At 41.0% G+C, this 25,142-nt stretch overlaps 1 protein-coding gene across 3 annotated transcripts in view; it reads left to right on the forward strand.

Annotated features, from left to right (window-relative positions):
* Positions 1-335: 335 nt before the first annotated feature.
* HIVEP3 (HIVEP zinc finger 3) overlaps positions 336-25,142 on the forward strand; it is a 512,034-nt gene continuing 487,227 nt past the window's right edge. For 2 of the 3 annotated variants that reach the window (XM_059729648.1, XM_059729650.1), the window contains exons 1-2: positions 868-1,020; positions 2,262-2,371. The gene's annotated coding sequence lies outside the window, so the exon portion shown is untranslated. Of the gene's footprint in view, positions 825-867; positions 1,021-2,261; positions 2,372-25,142 lie in introns of those variants that run through there. The other variant, XM_059729649.1, reaches the window with a different exon arrangement.

Here is a 25,142-nt window from a genome sequence, read left to right on the forward strand (position 1 = left end):
CTGAAACAACTGGATTTCTTTATATGCAAAAATCCCTCTTTCATAAAAAAAACATCTCCAATGCTACATTGGGAGTTTGGAGCAACAGAAACACAACATGCTTGAGACGCAAAAGCATCTCAGAAACAGATATCTATATCTATAGATATATAGATATTTTATTTTTTTATTTTTTTTAAGGAAAATTTTTTGTGTCCCATGTCAAATTAGCCAGATCAGGTCCAAATCCCTTTGAAACATCCAAGAACCACAGATTACAAGAAGGGGTGAGATCTCTGGTCTCTACTTGCAACCCCATCCCCCTAATAGAAAGAGAACCACAATGACCCTCCTTCTCCTTCAGCAGCTGGTGGGAAGCAGTCTGCTTGCTTCTGAGAGCAGTCTGGGAGCCAGGGAGGTTGAGAGCAGGGGAAATAGAGAAAAACACAAGCCTTTTTCTCATTTGGATGGTGACTCCCTCATTTGCATCAGACTCTAAGACAGCTTTCAAAGCCTCCCCTCCTGGGCTGAGGGCTTTTGCTGCGGGTTTTGTTTTTTTTCCAGGGGCCTTTGGAAATCTCCCTGCTTTGGCTTGTCATAGACCTGACACAGTCTGGGAGAGGAGTGAGTCTCGCAGTGAGCGCCTTGCACAGATCTTGCTGAGCTCAGGCTGTTGAGGCTGCGTTGTGGAGAGCCAGCACTGATGCTGTACTGCTGTTGACATTTCCGGTTGCAAGTGCCCAGCCAATTGGCGAGAACAGGCAGCTAGCTGGAGCAACGACAGACACATGAAATATGATAATTTTCTGCTGAGGAGCTGTAGAAGGGGGAGGGAGGAAGAGAAAGTGTGTGGAGGGGGGGGGGGGGAGGCAGGGAGAGGGGGGAGGAAGAGTCCTGCTTGATTCCAATGGTTTGTCTGACAGGGTTTGCAGATAGAGGACTATACACTACACAGAAGAATGCTGGGCGCTAAATTACAGCACCCTGGGGAGAAGCTATTATTCACTAGCCACTGAGGATGCTGCTACGACTGCCACTCAGGTGGGCTGAATAATGTATGTCAGTAGGGGAGAAGCATGTGGCTGCTGTATGAATGCACTGTACATGTGTGTCTGCCATGGATGGCTGCAATTGTTTTCCTAGAAGTACACTCAGTGCATCAGTTTGTTTTTTCTCCCCGCTCTGGGAGATCTGTTGTTTGGTTTGTTTCTTGGGGTTTCTTTTTTTGCTAAACAGAACCAGGACTACGATCTAAAGAGCTTTAGCTGGCTCATCGTTTTCTTCTTTAAAAAATGAGCTGTGGAATTATACCATGAATGTAATTGCTTGAGCCTTTAAACTGAGGGTTGTTTTTTTTTTTTTTTTTTAGTGGTTGTTGTTTTTGTTTAAAAAAAAATAAAACATTTTTTTTTTTTTGGAAGAATGCTTTATTACTGTGCCAGAAACTGCTCATTTAAAACTTTGCAGTCTGTTCCTTGGAGTTTTGATGGTAAGCACTTGACAGGGGCGTTCGCTGAATATAATTAACCCTATCTCACCAAATGGGGAAAAGTGGCTGATACAGCAACTGTTTCTTTCAAAGATTCAGGAGCAACAAAATAATGAGAAGCTGTAGGATGCTTATGCAGTGTGTAGCGTGGAGATTTATTTTCGTAATGACTATGCTTGTATTTAGCAGCTGAATGGGAAATATGTCAGTTTATTATTATTACCAGAAGGGAAAAAAAACCCCACATTTTTAAAGTCTGCTATGTCAATAATAGGATTGATATGGAAAGGTCACCAGACTGAACCATATTTCTTCCTGCTTCTTGGGCTATGTGGCTGATTTTTTTTTGACAGCTCTACACAAGTGATAATTGGTGTACTGTATCTTTAAAAGGTTAAAACCCTTTTCAAAAAGGCCTAGACTCATAGTGGGGAAAGACAAGAGAGGCTTTGGCTGGCTTTGGATCTAGAAAACAGCTGCTGATTAGATTCTGCATCTTCAGACTGAATTTATTGCATATTTTTCAGCAGCAGGGATTCTAGGAGGAAGCTTCCGTTTGGGTTTCTTGATCGTGGTTTATTTTTATTCAGAGGAATAACAGAGGAAGGATTTGTTCTGGCTGGAGCATGCTCACAACCTGCAGAATCTCCCATTATTAAACAGCCTACTTTGGGGCTTTAATGTACATGTTTTATTATTAGCATGATTATTATTTGGCAAAGTGTATCTAGTCTTACTATTTTAAAAGGAAGCTTTTCTCATAATGAGCTTTCTCCTCCCTTACTTGAAACAGGTGCTAATGAAAGAATGCAAATAGCATTGGCTGATCAGAACATTTCATAAAGAAGGGAACAGTCCCTAAGCCAAAACAGTCTGGAAGCTGCCTGCCGTTACACAGCAAAGGTAGGTCTGGGGTTTTTTGTATTCTGCATGTATATGTCTGTGGTGCTATCTTTTTTTATTATAGCTACTGTTGGAAAACAGTGCAGTGAGATTCCATTTTGCTTGTGCTTTCCTTATGAAAGGTGTCAGGTTGCTGTTGAGACCGTGTCTGTTGGGCTGTGCTGGTGTGTGCGTGAGTGTGTGTGTTAGTCTGTGTATTCCCTGGGTGGGCTGAGCTCACTGCTGTGCATGGCGTGATGGGCGAGATCTGTGAGCCTGAAGTAACCTTAGCAGTGTCAATCAGCATACATCAAGAGTGTAACCCTGTCTGTGCCATGCTCAGACGTGGATTTTGCTGCTTGCTCTGTTGTAATTAGCTTTGCCTGTCGCATGAATTCATCGCCGACTGACAGCAAGTTCATTTTCTCAGAAAGTGGCAGGATTTTACTTGCGGAACGGAGGCCAGTGGGAGTGGAATGCAAATGCCTTGTCCGTTGGTTCAGTGTAAGATATATATGCTACTGAATGGAGATATTGTCCCCTTTCAGTTATTCTGACCATTGCATTCAGTAAAAATGGACATGTTGCTCTCTAGGTTGCCTCATCCTGCTAGTGCCAGCATTGTGCCATCTTTCACAGCTATGCTGAGTGGGTATGCAAAGGCCCTACTCTGTTTTCATGTCTGGTATTTATGCTCTGTCTCTGGTGAATGCCAATACCTACTAACTGATGTTACATTTGATATATATATATACACACAAAAAAAAGGGTTTGCCACATCCCGCATTTTAACAGACATATGTCCGATCATAACTGAATCCCTTCCTACACAAAGCCAGATCACTGGCAAGTCTCCTAATATGCTGCCAAATTATATTTGCATTTAGTCTTTGAATCCAGTCAGTTTTCGGATTTTGTTAGCTTCCTCGGTTTGTTTTTTGCTATGAGCTATTGCTTTCATAGATTTTGGCGGGCAATTGTTATAGACACAGGTGACCGAGTTCTGCAGATGGTTTACAGCAGCCTCATGCAGTACCTGGCTGTGTTTCTTGTCCGTGCACTGGATTTTCTGCTGTGTTTCACAGAACTGCAAGACTGGAATTGCAGCAGTGACTGCAGTGGGCTCTGTTAGGGCCAAATTATTTCCTCAGCTGTATGTTTGAGCTTCCATTTACTTCAGTCGGATGATCTCTGAGGGCAAAATGTAGCTGTTATTATAGACATCTGGATATATTTCTTCATGTGTTAAAGTCCATTTGTAAACATTAGTTATGTATGTTTTTGTATGTGACATAGTATAAGTGCCTATTGTACAAATGCTAGGTTGGGTTTTTTTGGATCAGTTATTAAGGAAGAGGTCTATAAGAAGTTTACCACTGATTAATCATAAAAGTTAAGAATGTTCAGCACATTCGGTACATGATTATTTCATACAAACACCCCAAGAAAAAATAGATATCTAGTTTGACAGATGTGAAGCATCCCTTACCATATATATATATAAATATATATATGCAGTCTCCCCTCATCAATTACTTTAATTAGGAATTCATGGCTGTAGAGTCAATAAAGCACAGCATAACTGAAATGAATTTTTGGCTCCCTGATTACGTTGATCCTACAAAACATATTTCTACAAGTTCTGTTTCTTGCTCTTATTAACTTACTGCAAATCTGAGTTGACATGAACTACTGTTTTACCAGCTCTTTACCTGCTCAACTTCTTCCTCAGTTTGGTTGGTCTAACCCTGCAGATTTTAGGAGCTGTTTCAGCAGAGTCTTTGTATGTATACACCTCTCTTCCCATTTCCATTCCCATTCATCTTCTGGAAGTGGCAACTACAAATCCTAACACAAACTCGTAACGCACCAAGTTCGTACTTTGAGAAGAAGATATATGGCTTGCATTTCAACAAAGCTTGCCTTCACCCATAATGAATTAATATACCTCAGATCAGCCAGTTGTGTAGCAATGTTTCTGCAGGGACAAGAGTCTGTCACTGGTTTTACTAGGACCACTACTGAGACAATGAATTAAAATATCAGCTCTGCTATGTAATAGATTATTTACAACATTTGTTTCCATTCAAGGGGGCTTGAATAAAGAGGGTTTGTATATGCTTTTGTTTTGAGAAACCTATTTTCTCAGCTTATCATATGAAGAGTTACCTTATGAGAGAGCCATGTTTATTTCCAGCCTTGAAACCTCAGTATAGTTGGACTGGTAGGGGCTGTTGGTGCCACTGAGACAGAGTTAACATGGCAGATCTCCAAATGAGACCTAAACAGTTGCAGGTGATTGGTTTTAGTGAGTCAATAGAGGACGGTTTTCCTATTGAGTCTTCTCAAGATCATTTCTTCATCCTGGTGTCAGGGTGACAAGCTGCTGACAAATGTACGGTCCAGGTCTTTGTCTCTCCTTTAAAAGCTTTTATTGCAAAAATAGAGCAAATTTATCATTCCAGCCAATTTCTAGTTTGGACACCTCATTGTTCCTCCCAAACTCTACATGGAGTTTCAGTAGGACACAATGAACTTCCCTGCCTGTTGTAAAAGGTTGCACAGTATAACTGTGCGCTGTTAAATAGCTATCTTGTTTCACCTCAGTGGTGGCAGTAGATATAAAGTAATTTGCATCTTCTGTGTGTAGTTTCTAAAGTTCTGTGGGAATGAAAGGCATTTTATGAATCAGATTTATTATAATTATTCAACTTCTAGGAAAGGAAAATGAAAGACAGGAGTAGAGACCATCACTCTGACTGTACCAAGGGACAATGTCACAGAGCAGCCTCACAGCCTCAAAGAAGACTGCTGGTCTTTTGGGTTATCGGCGGCAGTGGCAGTCCTTCAATATAAGAACGATAGTCTTCCAGCAAATAGGGAAGTCATCAGCGAGTCTGTAGATGACTGGGGAGGCCAATTTGAGATCCGCGTGTTCAACCGAAGACGTGGCAAATAGTTCTGGGAAGGAGTAGATCCTGGTGATGTCATGTCATAACTCTTTCCCTTTGTGTCTCTCACCTATACACCTCCGTAGTGAGATGAGTTTGCTTTAAATTATCAATGCCTTGTCATACATCACAGTGCGACTGGGATGATTCAGTACTTGAGTCTCCCAGGTAATAGTGTAATAGGTAACAATGTTCATAAAATTGCTGTACGTGCATATTCCATGTAGGCCTGATATTCTCCAATGTCCTAATACCGTTTCTGTTTGTTGGACAAAATGATGGTTATTCCCTTAAATATACTTACATAAAATAAGATACTTTCTAGGAAAATCAAAACATTTTGTGAACATGCCAAATATGTTTTCTAAATTCTATAGGAAGTCACGATGTAGAGAGTGCAATATCTAGTTCTATCATGTGTTTATTAGCTTAATTCAAGATTTGAATTTGATTCAGTAACTACTAGGACTCTCAGGTTTTTAACTCTTTAAATGAATCTGGTGAAGCAGGGAACTGTGCCAGAAAAAACAGTAATATAATATTGACCTAAAACCATCATCTGTAATTGGACCAGCTGGGAGCATGTCACTTTCTCCTAAACTGGTGAAAATAAAAACAAGCTTATACTGATTTGTAGCTAAAAACACCTGGTTTTCTCAGTAGTCAAACTAAGTACCTATCGATAGTTTGGGAAATGAATGTGTCATCCCTTAGGCTGTGTCTAGATGAATGTAGGGGTCTGATGTGTGGCACTGCAGACCTGTCTGTGGCACCACACACCGCACATGCAGGCATTCCCAGTGCGGTTACCCTGCAGCATTGGGGAGGGGGGTTGACCCTGGCAGATCCCAGAGTAAAAAAACCCAAACCATGCTAATAAAAAAAAGAAAGCAGGGTGGCATGCATGGCAGCTGTGCACACTGCCCAAAAGTAGAGCTTGGCTGGCCGGAGCCACATGCCAGCTCCTGGCCAGCCTTCCTGCCGTGGCTGCAGCCTTGGGAGGCCCCCAGGACCTCAGGTAAGGCTGTTGGAGCCAGTACAGTTGCTGGCCAGAGCTTCCCCTACCTGACCTGAGGCAATCTGCCATGTGCCAAAATGCACATGGCATAAGCGTTCCCTGGAGACAAGCGGCAGCGGCACCAGATGTGCCACTACTACTGGGGAAACAAACATCTGCAGTCATCTGAACATGGCCTTAGCGTGGATGCACCAAGGAACAAGAACAATATATGCTATTGGATTTAGTTTTTCATGACTCTAGGCACTGTGGCCTGTAGTTTGTTTGTAATGAAGACAGATTCAGACAGAAGGTTGTGTGCTGTTTAACCATGTTTGAAGATTACCAGTCTCACTCCAATGAGGATGTCAGAATTGACATAGGCCCAAACCTTGTTATCTGGAGCTTTGAAAGGACCGGAGTCTTTTATGTTGAGAATGAAAGCGTACCAACTATTTTAACATATGAATTAATTCAGCTCTGGTCTTACTAACTGTTAACTGTGTAACTGCTAGTGGGAAAGAAGATGGTATGGTTTTATTTTTTTTAATGCTATATTGAAAATAAAAGAAAGAGGAGGCAACTGTCTTGGCCAAGATCCGCATCAGTTATTGGCAATCTGAGAATAGAAATGAGGGGGCCCAACTGAAAGTAGCTGTAGTAGAAAAGAGTGCTTGCTATTTTTTTCCTAACTGGATATTCACCAGACAATCACCACCAGACATAAAAAAAAAAATGCATGGAGGAATGTGTTTTATTTTATAAACAATCATTGTTACATTTGTAAGAGAAATTCTGGTCCTTGATTGGTTACAAAATAGTTATGTGATGATTCAGAAAGTTTTGGGTGTCGTTTATATTACTGACGGCTGGAACAATGTTAACCAATCAGACTGTTTAACTCTGAGCTTTCCTAGCTTTGTCACATCATGCATAATTATTTAGTAGATTACCTCTCAGATACAGTCCTTCCCATTTATGGTTTTACATCTCTGTTGACAACTATAGCTACTGCTTATGTGGAAGAGTGGCATTTGAGAAGTATTTGAATGTATGTTTTCAAGGAAGTTACCAAGTAAAAACATAAAAGAATAAGCATCACATGACCAGACAACTCTTCATGACCTAGCAGAAAGAACCCTGGGCCAATGATAATAGTTCACAGATCACACTTTCAGAACCAGTACTAATCTAAGCAAATGACTCTATCCTGATTTTTACAAACTGATGTTAAGTAATAGCCATTTCTAAATTCACCTTTCCTTTGAAATGTTAGTTGCAAAGGCATATCTGCTCCATCCAGGATATCATGACCATGATGATCTCAGATAAAGGCTTTCAGAATGTATATACATTTAAAACAAAAATGGTTTAACATTAGTTATAATTGGAATTTAAACAGAATCTGTGTATGCTATGGCATGGTATTGTTAGAATGATTCTTTCTTTTAAGTTTAGAAATAAACAGTTAAGGGAAACCTGATAAGTATTAGCATCTCTTGAATAAAATGTTTGTGTATAAAATATCATAATGCATATTCCAAAAACAATACCAACTTTACAACCATATCCTTTCTAGCCCCAGCCCAAGAACCAGACTGGCTTGTAAGCATTCTCATCTTTCCTCAAAAATATTGTGAATAAGAAATACGAACCCCCACAAACTCCACTTGTTCACTGAAGGCTCAACCATAGATTATTTCCAGTTCACCTATTCATTATAGCCAACAGCACGAAAGACAGAATCCCATTTCACTTTACACTCCAAGCCCATAACTCTCATGTTTGCCACTCAGTTTACTATCCAATTCCTTGTGCAGTGAGGATATGTAGCATGGGCCATACCAAAAACCAGGTGGGGAGGATTTTTAGCTCAGTAGCTTTGTTGTTAGAGAATTCATCTAGGAAGCATATTCCAGGCTCCTGAGCTGCATCTACATGAGACCCTGACTGCAAAGTCATTAGTGTGCACTCATTTACTACTTGTATAAACCAGCACTAAATGACAGCGTAGTAACCCAAATTACTGTACAGTAGCACTGATGAATGGCTTTTTTGTTAGGGGTGTGTGAAATGGGCCGTATTCAATTCAGATTCAGCCCAAATCAGGGACAGTGATTCTATTTGTTGATTTGGATCACTGTCCTGATTCAATTCAGCATTCACGAGCCACCTGGTACCTTGAGGTATGTAGAAAAAAACGTTTAAAGCCGTGTCTGTGTCTGAATCATTGAATCTTTTCAAATCTCTCCGAATCAATTTGGAGGATTCTGATTCAATTCGGAGAGATTAAAAAGTTTCCTGATTCAATTTGGATTCAGAGTTTTGGCCGCTAAATCAGGCTGAATCTCCACCAGATTGAATCAGTGACCGAAGCTTTGCACAGCCCTATTTTTTTTTTGATGCTACTGCACAGTAGCATCATAGTTTTTGCCACGTGACACTACTGTACAGAAATCTCAGGCTACTGCTCACTCAGTGTCTCATGTAGATGCAGCCCTGGAGTCCAGGTTCCAGGCCCCCAGAGATGGTTTGTACCTGCATTGCTTCACTTCCTCAGCATAGGTTTCTAACCACTGGACCACGGGTCAGGCTCAGGACCATGCTAGCCTGGATACAGTATAGCCTACTGTATGTATTCAGGAGCCCTGTGGGGTAGGGACAAACATTACACACAAAGTGATTTAAGTGATCAGAAACTAGTTTAAACCTGTAACAGAACAGATATTCAGTGCACATAAACCAGTTTGAAAACAGCTGGCTGAAACTGGTTTGAAATAAACCTTCTTGAATGTAGTATCAGACTTAACTGATGTGGGTCAAACTGGTTTATGCAACGTCTTTTCCAGACCCCTTGATGGTTTAAAATAAACCAGACTACCCAGCATCCTGGCATGCTTTCTGGGCTGGGCTGGGCTCTCTGCTCCACAGCAGGGCTGGCCCATCCCCTCTGCTCCCTGGCTGGAGCTCCAGCAGAGACTGCAGGCATCTGCCTGGTTTCTCCCTGCTAAGTAGAGATTATTCCCCATCACCCCTGCTTTATACAGACACCTCTCAGCATTAGCTAACAGACAACATGCTGGCTACAGTACCTGCTGTGGGAGATAACAAAGGCAGACAGGCTATTTGGAGCTAATCAGCAGGTAGTTGGTAATGTCCTTCATTGGAAAAGCTGTTTAAGAAGCGTTTGAACTAATGAAGAGGGGCTTCTAGCCTGAGCCACCGCAGGCATGTGCCTGTTTTTTTTTCAGTCCAGAGGGGATGTCCATGCAGTTACAAATCAGTTTAGCCTAGCCAGGTTAAACTAACCTGTAAAGATTGAATCAATTCAGGATCAGGCTTTTTGAATATTTGTCCCTAGCTGTAGAGACTTTTGTGTCCACACTGTACTTGGAATAGCATCGCAAAAGGACTACAACTGGCAATTATGAGCCTGGGTAAGTGCTATTTTGGTACATAAAGTGAAACATGCTTCTGCCCCAATTCTTCATCTTGTGGTCTCTCTAGATAAAGTCCTGCCTCCAGCCTACGTGAAAATACCACCTGGATCACATTTTATGATAATGGCCACATTAGCAACCACTTTAGGTCTAGTTGCACATGAGGATTTTCCCATTATACTTCCCTGCTTTATAATTTTTCGAAAATTTTCAGACAAACATTTTCCAGTCTTAGTGTATGGTGGATTATGAACGTAATGGGAAAGTAAGATATCTTAGGCAACTGTAGTTTAGTTCAGTACTCGGTGCTGCATAATCAGGTGAAATTTTATGGTTTTCAATTCCAGAACAGTTCGACCAATCTTCTTCACTCACTTTTTTTGAAAAATAATGTGGGTGTCATTTTGCCATGAATCAATTGCTAGATCGGGCATGCGTCATCATTACTAATCAAAGCACACATGCTGACAAAGCAGGTACAGCTTGAAAAAGCATAGATTTTAATCAAAATTAAAATCAAAGGTTTTATAATCCCTCACAATATAATTTCTTTATATATTACTTGTGGGAATGATGAGTCTGATGCATCTCAAGCTGGTGTCAGATAAAGGGATTATTGTGTGTTCATGGCACATTTGGATTCCCAATATAAAATATATCATTTTAAGAGACCAAATTGAAATTTGAGATTTATGAGTCAGGTCGCTCAGGCAATTTGACTGCACTGATTGGAGTGTCATAGGTTCTGAAACTGGTTTGAGAGTAATAAAGAGAACATGGTAGCCTGTGCATAGCACATTATCTTTCAGGGTACATGGATATATGGCCAGCAAAACTGTTGGTCTGAGGTTTCAAGAAGGTGTCACTGTATTAGCACTATTAATACATACATTTTGGCCTGTGAAGAGAGACAATGGCATGCTTCGCAGAAAAAGAAGGAAGTGTTAATATCTCCAGATATCAGCCAACACTTCTATGCCCATCATGGAGTTCAACAGGGTCAAGGGTTTTCCTGTGAGCTTTCTGATATTTGTTTCTCTTGTATTTGTTTGGGCATGAAATATATCCTTTGTTTCTCTGTTAGTAAAATTATTTGTAAATCTTCACAGCTAAATAATCATGATCATTATGGAATCAAATGATTCCATAATGATTCTGCCATGGAGCCTATGAGGACCTTTTAAGTTAGAGAAAGTTGAGATTTGAATCTGAATTTCTTATGGCTTATGGTACACTCAATTTTTATTAGAAACTCCAAAGTGCAAGGGTAAAATTCTCAGTGTGCCCTAAGTGGCTTAAAAACATGAGTATTGCTCATAGGCAATGGGATTTGTATTTCTAAGTTAAAAAGCACTTAGGAAAATTGCACCCCAAATGGTTTTTTTTATGTTTGGTAAGAAATGTCACATTTTCCTTTGTGCACTTCAAACCTGTTAATTGCTAGTCAGAAGCTTTGGAAGACTCTGAGGTTAGCTGAACCATACTTACACATGTTCCTCAGTGTTACACATAATAACACAAGAGAATTACTGCTTATTTCAGTGGATTATCCAAATGTATCATCCCTTGAGAAAAAAATATTGACTTCTTGGTTCAATAAATCTTGCTATGTATGTCGGTAGACATGAGTCTTTGATTATTTACACACCCCATAAATGTTACCAGCACTTTAAAGGGAAGGAAAATGTATGACACTGGGGGGTTTATACTCACGCATAAAAATATGACTGGCAATATGTTATTATTACTGTTATTTGGGAAGCGTAAAGGTAGTGTGAAAAGGTAGAAGAATTGTGCTTTCAGAATCAGAACTGGGTTCAATTACTGGCTCTTTCTATATAACCTTGGTCAAGCTGCTTACTTTCTGTGCCTCAGATACCCACCAAGAAAAGGAGAGAATGTTTCTTTTTTTCCATCTATTGCCCATTTTGTCTAACTAGTTATAAACTGTTGGGGACAGGTATTGACTATATATTTTTCTACACATTTTTCTACATATTTAAAGCGTCTAGTGGCACAAGCTCCCACTTGGATCCCTAGGGACAGCATAATATACATAATAGATGATACACATGAAAGACCTTCAGAAATGCTTTAGAAAAATTACACACTGATAATAATTTTCACTCACTGAATTCACAGCCTGTAGGGAAGAATGATGTGTGGAAGAGTCTGGGGACTGCAGGGAAGTGCACTTTTGAACTTTGCCATAGATCTGATAGCTTACAGTTTTAGCAGTATTTGACAACAGTTCCAATAATGGTGTTATTAAATAGTTCAGGGGTAGCGGTGCATTTAGTGGTATGAGATTCTTTTTTTCCAAGCAGTACACGCAGCATGGAGTTGTGACACTTTTTTGCATGTTTGATTTTGTTTGAGTAAATGTCCGTGCCAGAGGCAGTAATGCTGAGTGGTGGAAGCCGTCATTTAGTTCACCCCTCTTTTACAGAATTCGTATTTCTGTGTTCTCATTTTCAATGGTCCGTGTCAACTGGCACTGATCAGTGTTTCTTCAAGCTGACCACTAGGTCAAATGCAAATGTATGTGAAAGACACTGTAAATCAGTGTGTTCTGGAAAACAAACTTTTATAGGAACACCAGGAAAATGACTATATTCCCAGAGTACCTAATTTAATTGGAATGCAGCTTATTAACGTAAGAGTGAAGGGGGTCATGACAAAGCTGCATATAAGCACTGACTCTGATTTATACACCATGAATTTTCATTGCTAAGTTACATCATTGAAGAGATGCATCAAAATATCATTGGCTCTAATTTTGCTCTTTGATTCCTTCCAGCATCTGAAGTAGTAAAGACTACAGGATACATGCTATGGGAAGAGCTAGATGTAAAACTTCCACGGTTGAAGGAAATATTGTCTAGTGGTCAGGCCAGAACACTTTGGCTCTATCCGCAACTGCCAGTCAGACAAAAGGCAAAATGCTTCAGAGCTTAGTGTCTCCAAGTGCAACCGGACCTTTTTCACAGAGATTTTGCAAGCCTTGAATAACTGTTTTTAAGTTACAATGAGATCTTTAGATGGGATCATTATTTGACGCTGATGGGAATTCCATACAGCAATGGGAAATATTGCCACAATAGTTTTTCTCTCTCTCACTGCTTACTGAAAAGAATATAGGCTGATTATTGCATAGAGGGTTATTCTTTCCTTGTCTAACTATGTAATGTAGGTTTCTAAAGGTGGGCCTGCTCCTGTTGCTAATCTGACCAGCTCTTACAAGGAAGTGTTCTTTATTGGTCATTTATGTTCTCCCGAGCATTTATCATTGTGAATGTTGCTCCTGTATGTAAATGGTATACAAGGAAGCATATTCTCAATTCAGGAGATGGGGGAAGGGAAAGGACTTGGTTATGAAGAAGACTTTTTTTCTCTCTATGCCTGAATAGCTGGTTCCAGATAATGAAACAGCATAAAATGAAAGCTAAAATAAAATAAAATAAGTCTGTGTTAAATTATTTTTAAGGTTGCATGGCAAAACAAACAAGTCAGGATATGTAAGAGTTTAGGTGGAATAAGTTATCTCAACTCTGACTATATATTTTTCTCAGAATTGATGCAATATAGTATTTTCTACAACCATCCATAATATATATTGATGATAATCTTCATGCAATGAAATACTTTTGATGTTGACGGGAATGGCATAGCTTTATGCTTGTGTGTATGAGAGTGGAGAATTAAACTTTAACATCGTGCATTTGAGAAAATGGGGAAAAATAGGATATTTGTTCAAATGTAACTGCAAGCTCAAGGACTAGAAGTATTAAAAGCATGAACATTTCTGCCTCGAACAGGACAAAAACAGGAAAAAAAATCAGCTCTGGCCACTCATATTTACATTAGTCATAATGAAGTTTATGCATAATTCCATGTACTGCGTTGTGGCCTTAGCTGGAGTTTGTCTATGTGCTGACTACATAAATCATAATAGATCATTATTAGAACAGGCTTTATGAAAGGACGTAAGTATAATTCAAGACATGTGGTAGAGTAAGTGAATTATCTTGATTTTTCCAAATAGTAATCTCTGGCTTGGTAATGAGATTCAAGGTTATCAAGAGGTGGAAAGAGACTCTATCCTTAAGCCAGGGAACAGGCATTCTCACCAAAGGCTGGGTTTTCAACTGAGTTCCTTACTAGAAGATTTGAACTCTGTGTGCAGTAGGCTGGATCCGGCTAGGCTGAACTAGTGTCAGAACCAAAGAGCTGTTTTTGCAGAGGACTGTGAATGGCCTGGAGGTGTTGTGTTGAATTTCCAGCAAACCCATTCAGGCCAACAGCAGTGATGCAAAGCTGACTTCCCAGTACCCAGACTAATCGTGGCAATGAAGAGCTGAACTTCAGAACGGAGCCTCACCAGACCAGCAGAAATAGAGCTGATATTGCAGAAGTGGAGCATGTTCGAGCAGAACCTAATGATGTGGGATTTTGCTGGGCTGGAGTGGGCAACTGAGGACAGCAACAGTCTCGTAACACCTCAGTAACTACTTATAGAGTTTAATTGGACAGGTGAACGAGGGTTACTGTCTGATTAAGAGTTTTGGATCTTAACAAGCCAGAAAGTCAATACCTATAACTCTAGGGTTGGCCATACTGCTAATACTCAGGCTAGTTTTTGCTCATTTTACTGTACATAGGTGCGTGTGTGTGTGTGTGTGTGTGTGTGTGTGTGTGCGTGTGTGTATGTATTGTTGTGATTATTTTTTAGATCTCTTTTCATGAAGTAAAAGGTAGTTCTATGTTTCCAGGCACTCTTAGTGCTTTCAAGTGGACAGCAACCACCTGCCACAGTAACCAGCCAAGCTATATTATGACTCCATAAAGGCAGAAGAAGGGGTATGGCTCTGGGTGGGGAATTGGGTTTTGCTTTATTTAGTCGAGAAAAGAATACCTGAACAGACTGAGCCCAGGCCTTCTTGCTACCATTGAGCACTGGCCAAATATTTATATATCGGCCATGCTTCTTGGCTTCTGATTGTTTAGCTGTGCAGCTTAATGTTGTGTTGATAGCTTTTACATTTAATTTCCCATTAAAAAAAACAAAACAAAAAAACAGGACACAAAGGGAGAAAAGTTTTCAATTCTCTAACCAGAAAACAGCAATCATCAAAAACAACTCATATAAATTAAAAATATTAGTAAGCTGAGTACTTGTAGCTTCATCCTAATAGACTGGAGGTTGACTTTATCTCTTAATATTGAAGACAAAATGTACATTTATATTCCTGTATATGTAGAATACCTGCAAGTGTAATCTTTTAAAAACACCCTTATAGTAGTATAGGCATCTACAGACCCCTTGCAGTTACCCCAAAATGCTGTTTTGGAAATATTTTTTAACAGTTGAAACCTTTTTAAAGCCTTAAAGCTTTATAAGCAGCTTAAGCCAATCTAAAGCCTTAGATCATTTTAAATAGCTTGTGCCAATATAACGACTTAGATTGTCTTAAATAACTTAAACAGATCTAAGGCTTTACTACAAAAATTGGCCATTCTCAGCTTTGGTTGAGTGGCACATGTTAAATCTACTTGGTGCAGATTTTGTTCCATCTATTGGACATCTAAGTAGACTACAGGCATGTGTAGATGACACAGGAATGAATGTAGACTGCCTGTAAATTTTAATGCAACTTTTTTTTGGTGCAGTGCATTTTTGTTTGCACAATATGGCGTTCGCATTTGCATGAAGGGCGCTTTCGAGCGAGTTAAGCCCCCATGTGTCATTCCCCTCAGATTTTAGGAGAGGGAGTCAAATACCAATTTACCCCCTAGAATGTCTTTCCTAATGTATTACAGCAGGAGGCGCATGTGAACCACCTGGGCTCCCCAGTGCCTGCCCCTGGACTCTCACTGGGCAGCCCTGACTCTCACTGGCGGTTTCCCCTGGGCACGGTCATGGTCACCCCAAAATCCTTGTCACTTGCACCCGCCTATGCTCATTCGGTCTGGTCTCTCTCCATCAGTGCACAATCCCAAAGACCCTGTCCCAATCCCAAAGACAAGCCACATGAATCCTCCATCCCTCTCCTTTCCCTTTCCATCCCACCATGCTACAAATACATGGGTTGTTTTTTTTTCATTAACTATAGCTGCTTCATAATTGCTTTATCATAAGAGTAGTGGGTGGGCGGGTGTCTGTTCCCACCCGGTTGATTGGCGATTGCTGTCGATGTTGGTGGTGGTGAGGTCTTCTGGATTTTTTTTTTGTTTGGTCTTTGTGGACTACATTTCCCAGCACGCCCAGGCTCACTGATCTTCATACAGTTTCCAATGGGGACTCCCATTGGAACCCGCCTGTTCCCTGCCCGGGTACACCATCAATCTGTTTGTGTAGTGCCACATACAGCTTTTGGAGGTGTGTTGTGAATTGTTCTATAAATGTTTTTGCAATATGTTTCAAAATACGGGTTGCTGTTCAGCTTGTACTGTTCCCCCCCACCCAGGAAGCTCATTCACATGTGGGTGACAGTGCGTAATGCCCCCCTCCCCCAAACAGCTCAGTCTGGAAGCAGCAAACCCCTAGCCCAGTCCAGATTTCCACTCTCTTCCCCTGACCATATTCCCTTCCGCCCCCCCATCATCTGCAATACCACATGCCTCTGTAGCCAGACACAGATTTAAAGTGTAAAAAAAAAAGGAATTTATTTTTATTTTGGAACAAAGCACTCCTAGGGGTTGTTGTCAGCAATATATCCTGCCAGACCATCACGCACAAGGGCTGTCCGGCCAGCCTCTCCTTTTAGGCACCTAAGTGCAATTCTTTTGCACCCTGTTCTAAGCATCTGAAAATTGATTGATACATCTGCATTTGTAACACATATCATCTGACTCTTAAAATCAAACTGAAAAAAGCAGTAAGGAGGAGTTTTTGCAGACAGTGTTGAATAGAGAAATAGAATTGTACTTGGGTTCCTACGTCCAAGTACACAACTAACAGGGGGAACAGAATCTGGCCCTTCCTCTATGGCTTCACACTGACACTATTTGGCACCGGTTGGCCTTTGCCAACTTATACACCACTGGAAGAGATGGCGGTTCCATAACTTTTGTTTTCCAAAGTTGGACATTTATGCATGAGAGAGTAAACAAACAGAAAGGTTGAAGATACAAACTTAACTCTGCCCCCTTTATGAGTATTCACTGTGTATTTACCTATGAATACACCATGCATTCCCATGTGAGACTGCATTTTGGATGCTCCAGTATATCTAATGTAGAGAAATTAATATAGTTTCTTTATGGCTGAGAATTTCAAAGGACCCTAAAGGATTAACTGTTCTTTGAAATGTGTGTGCCTGACTCCTTTTACTCCTCTGAAAATACTATCGGTTGTTGTTTAAAGAGAAGTATGTGACCAAGCAATTAAATACTCTAATCATGAATACATAGGGAGTGAGTTCATGCTGCACATTTACACTTAACTTTTACATTTTCCGCATTTTCTATTTTTCATCAATGTTTTAATGGAGGCATACTTCCTCTATCATTTCTGCCGCTGTAAATATACTTCATATACAATCCATCTATTCCCAATATAGGGTCTGTAGGGATGGGTTTTTTCAGTCAGGGTTTTGATTTTTTGATTTTTGCATTTAAGTTAGATGCAGAATTTCAGATCCAGAAATGCCAGTACTCAAAGGCTGAACCTACATTCGTTTGCATTTCCTCGGAGCATTGTGACACTTTATAGTAGTGAGCTGCTTTAAACTCAAGGCATCCCTTGTTAGGTTCAAAGCACCCCTCATCTGACTAAAAGCACCTCAAAAAATGCCAGTGCTTACCTTTCACTGGTTTTTGACTAAGGAAAAATAATAAAGCAATTCTTTTGTTACAAAGAACTCAGAAAGACAATAACAGGTCAGAGCGTTTTTGACACTGTGGATTCTTATTTGAAATCTTTGAGTTTATCTTGTGAATCATGAGTTGGTGTTTACACATTTCATAGTACTAATATTGTACGACACCCCATGGAACACTTAACAGGATTTCACAGCCGCCCAGGGCACTCTGGTGTCCTGGTTGAGAATTCCTGCTTTACAGTCTGTGTTACAATTGAAAATAATGAATCAGAGGGCTCCTGGCTGGCCGGCAACCTTACTGGCAGTGGTGCAGGGGGTGAGCTCCAGAGAAAAAAAAGGATCAGGCCCCTGGGACCTGGACACATGCCCCGGTGGGGCTTGATGGCTGGAACGGGGTGGAGCTCAGTGGTTGTAGCATGGCAGCCCAAAGCGGGTTCCCACTGACCACACACTCCCCTGGGCTGTGCAAGGTCTGGCTGTTGGCTGTCTCCACCTGGTTTGTCTGGTTGTGGCCATGGTTAGCAGGCACCAGAAACCCCTGACCCTTCCTGTCCCCAGAGCAGCTGAGTGGTTCTGGGCACAGAGCACAGGATCCTGGAGGACTTCAGTTTGGGCAGAATAGCTGTGGAAAGTGGCCACACCTTAACACAACAGGAACAAAATTAGACAAACTAGAGATAATCCTGCCCTGGATTTGTGTAACTTTAAGCTGAATAATGAGTACTTTAAGCCACTTAAAGGTGTTGACCTGCAGCCAATCCAGGGGCTAAGAGCTCCAGAAGCCACCAAAAATTACCATGTAATAAGGTCCTCAGTCTGTAGGCAGTATGTAAGCACTTCAGATCTTCTGCATTCTACAAACCCACTTCTGCTGATGCTGCTTTGGCCAGTCAAGGTAAAATTTATCTTTAGTAGGAGCATGATAGCAATGTTAAATCACACCAAAAAAACTGTGTGTGTCTTCTTTTTCACAGAATATGTAAATTAGTATTAACCTTAAACTTCATGCTCAGTTATTATATATAATAAAACTGAAACAGAACCAAAGAAATGGGGGGAAAAATGTTACAGCACATGGTAAAGGCTTCAACTGGTAAGCAATTTGAAGTCTTCATTCATTGTGTGGATCAGCTCTTCCATTTGAAATACTAACCTTTCTATTCATGTTGCATAAAATTAAGCTGCATGTGTGCGGGCACGCGCACACGCACACGTGCGCGCGCGCGCACACACACACACACACACACACACACACACACACAGAGTTTTATAACAACCAAAGGATATTTTATAGGCTGAAACAAAGATAAGAGACTTCAGATACCGGGAAATGAAAATATTTTTAAGATATTCGTAATTTTTAGTTCCCCAAAGATTCTTATAAATGTATGTTAAAATAGTTAAAAGTAGATTTCAGTTTATTTTCTAGAAATATCTGGACATAGTTTATTTTGGGGAGTTTTTTGGTCATTATGCATTCACATTTGTTATTGTTTGGTTACTATAGAATCCTAAATTGTTAACACTGATTAGCTATAGCACAGCTACTTGTGATATGGGTTGTGCACTTTATTAACTTAATAAATGAATGTATTTATTATCCAGAAAAAACAGCATTTGAGGGTGCGCCCACACGAGCCTAGACGTTTGATTCCCTGGGGACAAGTAGCAGCAGCGCACCTTGCCCCACAGGTATTTGTCCCCAGGGAATGCCTGTGCCATGCACACTTTGGCTCATGGGAAGTTACCCCAAGGGTGGTAGGAGAGGCTGGGGCCAGCATTGTGTTGGCCCTAGCAGCCTTACCTAGGGTCCTGGGGGCCTCCTGGGGCTGCAGCGTCCACAGTCCTGCAGTGCAGAGCCTAACCAGCAGCTGCAGTGTGGCTGTGAGTGGCCTGGCTTTCCTTTTCATTAGCAAGCGCTGCTCAAGCATGTGCTGCTGGGTTTTTTCCCCCACAGGGGTTTTTTGACTCCCAGGGGTCAAAAAAACCCATGGAAAAAACTGGAGCAGCACACGCACGGGCAGCGTGCCCTTGCAGCACAGAGAATGCCTGACTGTGCGGTACACGGCGCTGCAGACAAGTTTCCGGCAACACATACTGCATGGCCATGCTCATCCAGATGTGCCCTGAGTTTTTATCTGAAGATGAAACATCTGTCAAATCCTAAATTTTCCTGACATAGTAGACAGTACCTCTAACATTCAAAATAGAAAAAGATGTTGTTTTAGTATCTGCGGTATTATCTGAGGAGAGGAAAAAAAAAAAAGGATCCTAAAGTCTTGGCAGATATGTATAGCAGGACATGACTTTCAGTTACCACATCTGTATTAAAATATGTGCTTTTGTATTTTGAAATCTGCCTATTAAATAGTGTGATTGTTGTGGTCTTTTATAACTTGGGGTTTTTTTATAAACCGGCAACAATCTGCACAGAAATGCGATGTGTCCTTAGTGCCATGAAGTTACAAAATGCTATAGATTCAATCCTAGCCTTAGTTCTTGGCCTACAGACTACACATCCAGGTCTCCACTTCATAATAAATAAATTACCTTTTGTCCTTTAAAATGTCTGGTCCAGGGAGGTCAGATTAACTTTGCTAGCAGTATAAACACATTGCAGCTGGGTAAATCCCAGGTGAACCAGGGCAATGAACAGCAGTGTCATTTTAAAGCTAGTTATTTCCCTTTTGGCTGGAAAAATACAAACCACATATAATCTGGCAGACCAGTATGTGTCACTGCTTTTCATTCCCTTTTGAAGCATTATAAGGCATTGGATTTCTGCTACTATTCCTTCTACAGCCTCAGTTTTGGACTGCCCTCCAGGCCTGTAGCATCCACTCATCTTCTCTCAGAATTGCTATCACCCAGTTCAGATACATTCTAGGATTTGGACTGACCCTATCTATCTTCAACAAATCTTCCTATGTAAGTCTACATTGATACAGAGCTAGACAGCAGTAAGTGTCGATGTTCCAGCTGTACTTATGAAGTTGATCAGTCCAGGGCAATCCCAGAATTGCCTGGTTATTCTTTAGTGACAGCTTTGACATTTCAAAGCCTTGTTAACTTTACCTGCCCAAGTAGCTGCAGGCAGACCCCAGAGCTGTCTCAGCCTGCCAAACCCCCAGCTCTCTGTTCAAGGCAGGGATGAAGCAGCTAAAGCAGATTTGCCTGTTTCCCTCTACCACTCCCTCATTCTGAAATACCTCCTTGTCTCCATTCCTTCAATGTTCGTAACAGTATAGTGGGAAACACAATGTTACTACAACCAATGTCAGTTGTATTTTTTTTTCTCTTGCATTTCTGGGATTTTTCTAAAGACGTGTAAACAACCATGTTGGTGGTTGTCTAATGTCTATTACCCAACAGATGTACATCACCCTGCTGCATTCATGAATATACTTCGCTGGGCACTGCCACAGGTGCCCCGCTCTTGCCTCAGCAGCGTATCTCACATACCTCAAATCAGAAAAGGTCTAACAGACCAGGTGAGTTTATTCAGACATGCTCCCTAAAGGTATCTCTTATCCATTTACCTCTTTAAATGACTTACCATTCCATTATAATCCCTCTGTGAATGGGCACCTCCTTGGAGATCCAACTGAAATAGGGGGAAGGATGGAAAAGAGGATGGAGAGTGGTTTGCCTGTGGAAGAGGGGTGTAGTAGGAAGCTCTGTGGACTCCCGGATGTGCGCTTCTTCTGCCTCTGAATAAGAGTCGAATGTGAGAGGATGAAGCAACTCATTCAACTACAGTGCAAAGCAAAAAACAAATTAAACAACAAAATATAACTCAATAATATGAAACTCTCTTTGTCCTTAGACGCCTACAAATATGCCCATGCTCACTTATAGCATCCGAAACCTAAGGCCACAACTGGTTTGGAGGACCTCTGTTCCTTCTACATACAGCTTCACAGAGGTTTTGAGTGAGCCTGGGGGTCTGCCTGAGTGCATCTCATTACATGACTAGGACCTAAAAGTTGGAAGATAGGTGAAAATCGACTGCATGCTCAATGGACATGATGCACCTGCTTCAGGGAGACAACATAGGCATTGTAGGGCACGTAAAACAATTCACAGACCCTGTCTGAAATGAGAAGAAAACATAGAGACTTTGGACTTTTCCAGATGCAGCAATACACTTTACTTAGCTCAGATAAGTTCTCAGCCTTTCTGGACTCAAGGCACCTCTCACTGGACTCAGAGCACTGCTCCATAATTATTGTGAATTGAGCAGCAACTAATTTTAAAACTAAATTAATATATTACAGTGGTTACCTCCTTGCAGAGGGAGCCAGGCAGTGAGGGTGGAGTATTGGCTAGATAGGGACAAGCCTGATCCTGTGTTTATGTGCTTAGCTCCTCATACCTCAGGACACCCTTCAAAGGGTCAGACAGCACCCCAGGGTGGAGGCACCCAGGCTGAGAATCACTGCTTTAGTGTCTCAGATTCACTGTACCTCAGAGATGCAGTTTCCCTGGTAAAGGCCATGATTTAGGAATACATCTTTATTCAGGACAGTACTTAAATATGTGCTAAATTGTAAGCGTTGCTTAAATGCAGTTATGAATGGGGAGCTTAAGCAAAGTCTAAGTGCTTTTCCAACTGGGGGCCAATACAGTTTACACCAAAACTTTCACTGTATAATTGAAGCAGTGGTGCATTTTGGACCTTGTTTCCTCAACTGTTGAAAACAGATATTTGCATAATGACAGACAGGGAAGGAAGCTAGAATGTTTCTGATGCTACATGCAGAGTAGAAAGTGTTTTCTCTCTCTTGTCTTTAACTGTGTCAATTAGTGTGTGTGTGTGTGTGTGTGTGTGTGTGTGTGTGTGTGTGTGGTCAGTTGCTAAACATGATAACTGTGAAGCACTGGTAGCAGCAAAGGACCTGTAACATTAATAGATTTTGGTAAGTAGTAACAGATGCATTTCCAGCTCTCAGCTCTTTGCTAAGGCTCTTTCTACTTGTTTGTTTGGAGACTTAGTCAGCAACTTGGTGTTCCTTCCTGAATTCTTAGAAAGCTCTAAGTGTTGAGTGTGTATATATAAGCCCAGATGTATGGACAGGTATATGTACACACGAATGTATAAAGTAAAGCAAATATATAAAATGTAGAGTCATGTTCTGACAATATGTGGAACTTGGGCAACTGCCACAAGAACTGTGAAGAGCAGGGGAAGGTAAGGGAAGGTTTCCAAGAACTGCAGAGGGGTTACTACAGTGAGTATCTAGCTGTTCGGAGGGCAAGATCTGTATAGTTATATGCATAAGTCCCTTGACACTGCAGCATCTGTGCTTTCCTTCCATATTCCATAACATAAATGGAGTTTTGCTGAAGACTTTTCTCAGGGCTATTTGCAGCCCAATTAGGGTGAATGCAAACATGGTTTTGTATCTTTTAATGTCCTCCCATATTAAAGTCATGTATTGTACTTCCAGTCTTTGTATCTGTTTTCTCTAGTAATGAGAATGGGACATTGTATAGTTCATACAGACACTTCATCTTATTAGAGAAACGATTAAAGAAACCATCCAAAAAAAAAAAAAAAAAGATAGACTGAGTGGGAGCAGTCCTGACCGGGGTTTTGCCAGATTCTGAAGTGAAGAAAATACAAGTAATTTCCCTTAGTTACTGGGTTAGAGATGAACACAAATTTATAGACTTAAGGAATTTAGGTGGAGTTTCTTTTCACAGCAATTAATGAGTGAACCATATTGCTAAGAGAATCAGTGGAAACAGTGAGTATAACTGAAGTTGTTTTAATAAAGAGCTGCACAAGTGTTTGGAAGTAAGGACAAAACACAGCCTACAATTGCTATCTCGAAGAGAAAGTGGTTTAATCTCCCATTCTGCTTGCTTATGGGAGAAAAAAAACCTGACAGGCAGGGAAGGAAGCTAGAAGTGTTTCTGATGTTACTTGTACACCTGGAAGTGTTTTCTCTCTCTCCCTCCTTCAGCTGTGTGAATTAGTGCATGGCCACTTGCTAAACATGGTGCAATGTTTAAATTGTGTATGGTACAAATGTATAAACTGGAAAGTAGGTGTTTGAGATCTTCAGGTGTATGAAGAGTGTAAATGAAAAAAAACCCCACAAATAAACAAAATAAAAACCCCAAAACTCATTCCATTCTTTTTGGCTATGCCACCATGCTGAGTGGTCACTCAGTGGCATCAATGGGCCATGAATTTAGTAGCAATGAAAGAAAATATTTTACAGAACAGCATAGAGCAAGTGTACGGGATTCACTGCTGCAGAGGGCAGAATCTCCTAGTATGCTTGCACTTAAAATTAGATCTAATACATTTTACCATCACTAGGCACAGTGCTACTCCCATTGACATCCTCTGGATGAGGGTCAGGTCCAATATTTATAGAATATGCTATGTATCTCTGACTTAATCCAGAAGGTGCAAATCTACCATGCCTTCTACCAATATTTATAGTCATATATAGAAAGATGGGAATAATCAGACCTTGTGTTCCAGGGTATTGACTGGATGCTGCAAAGCTTAGGGAGCAATTTCTTTCCAGCAGCCTGTATCCTGCACAGGCCAGGTGCATTATAGAGTGCTTTGCCCTCTTCTGAACAGTCAGATATTTGCCATTACCATAGGCAAGAAGCTGAAGTGACAGACCAGTGGGTAATCTCAACATGACATTACTCAGGTTCCCATGAATTCAAAGGGTTTTTCATCTGTCTTTTTTTTTTTGTTCATAAGGTCATAATTAATATCATGGGATAGTATAGAAGACCCAGGATGGATTTTTTCTGATCCAAGTCCTGTCACTGCCCTGAGGTCTATTCCAGATTCAATGTACTCAGAAGAGCTGTGGCTTTTGCAGAATACTGGACATGGGACTGGTAAAGATTACACAGAATCAAAAAACAATAAATGCCTTTTTATTTTGCTGGGTTTTAATCTTGGGAATAATGGGTCTGATCCTTTTCCTCCCAAGACCTGTGGGAATTTTACCGCCGATTTCAATGGAAGCAGAAACTTGCTTAGTATTTGCGTAACTGGACAGTATAAATGGCTTCATCGTGCTTCTGCGACTTGCTTTCCTCTTCTTCAGCTGCACAATCCACATATTGCGCCATCTCGGCCATTCTAGGAGTATCGTTTTCTCATGAAATGGCTCTGAATGCGGCCGTTGCTCTTTGTTGGTTCTGCATTTCACACATTTGATCTCTGTTACTTTTCTGGTGTACTGGACCTTCATACCTCACAAAGTGCTTGGAGCTTCGTGGAGAGTCTGACTCCTCTTGTTAAGCCTGTTTTGCTGTCAGTGGTTAGCCGGTTGCCACGGCAGCAGTGAGTTACACAATGACTCCAGAGATCTACATTCAAGAGCTGACTTTGATCCATGGGCCCTGGGCCAGAGAGGATTTAGGTGAAGTATGGGCTTTGGTACAGAGAGAACAGCATGACCCGCACACACTGTAGGAAGCCTGGCTGGCACCAGTACTATAGCAACTCAGATGCAGCGATCCACTGAGCAGTGTGGACCTCCGGCTGCTGGAAATAGCAGTCAGTGCGCAGAGATATGCAAGTGGTAGCAGATGTTG

Source organism: Alligator mississippiensis, chromosome 6 (genome assembly GCF_030867095.1).
Source record: "Alligator mississippiensis isolate rAllMis1 chromosome 6, rAllMis1, whole genome shotgun sequence".
Taxonomy (NCBI): domain Eukaryota; kingdom Metazoa; phylum Chordata; order Crocodylia; family Alligatoridae; genus Alligator; species Alligator mississippiensis.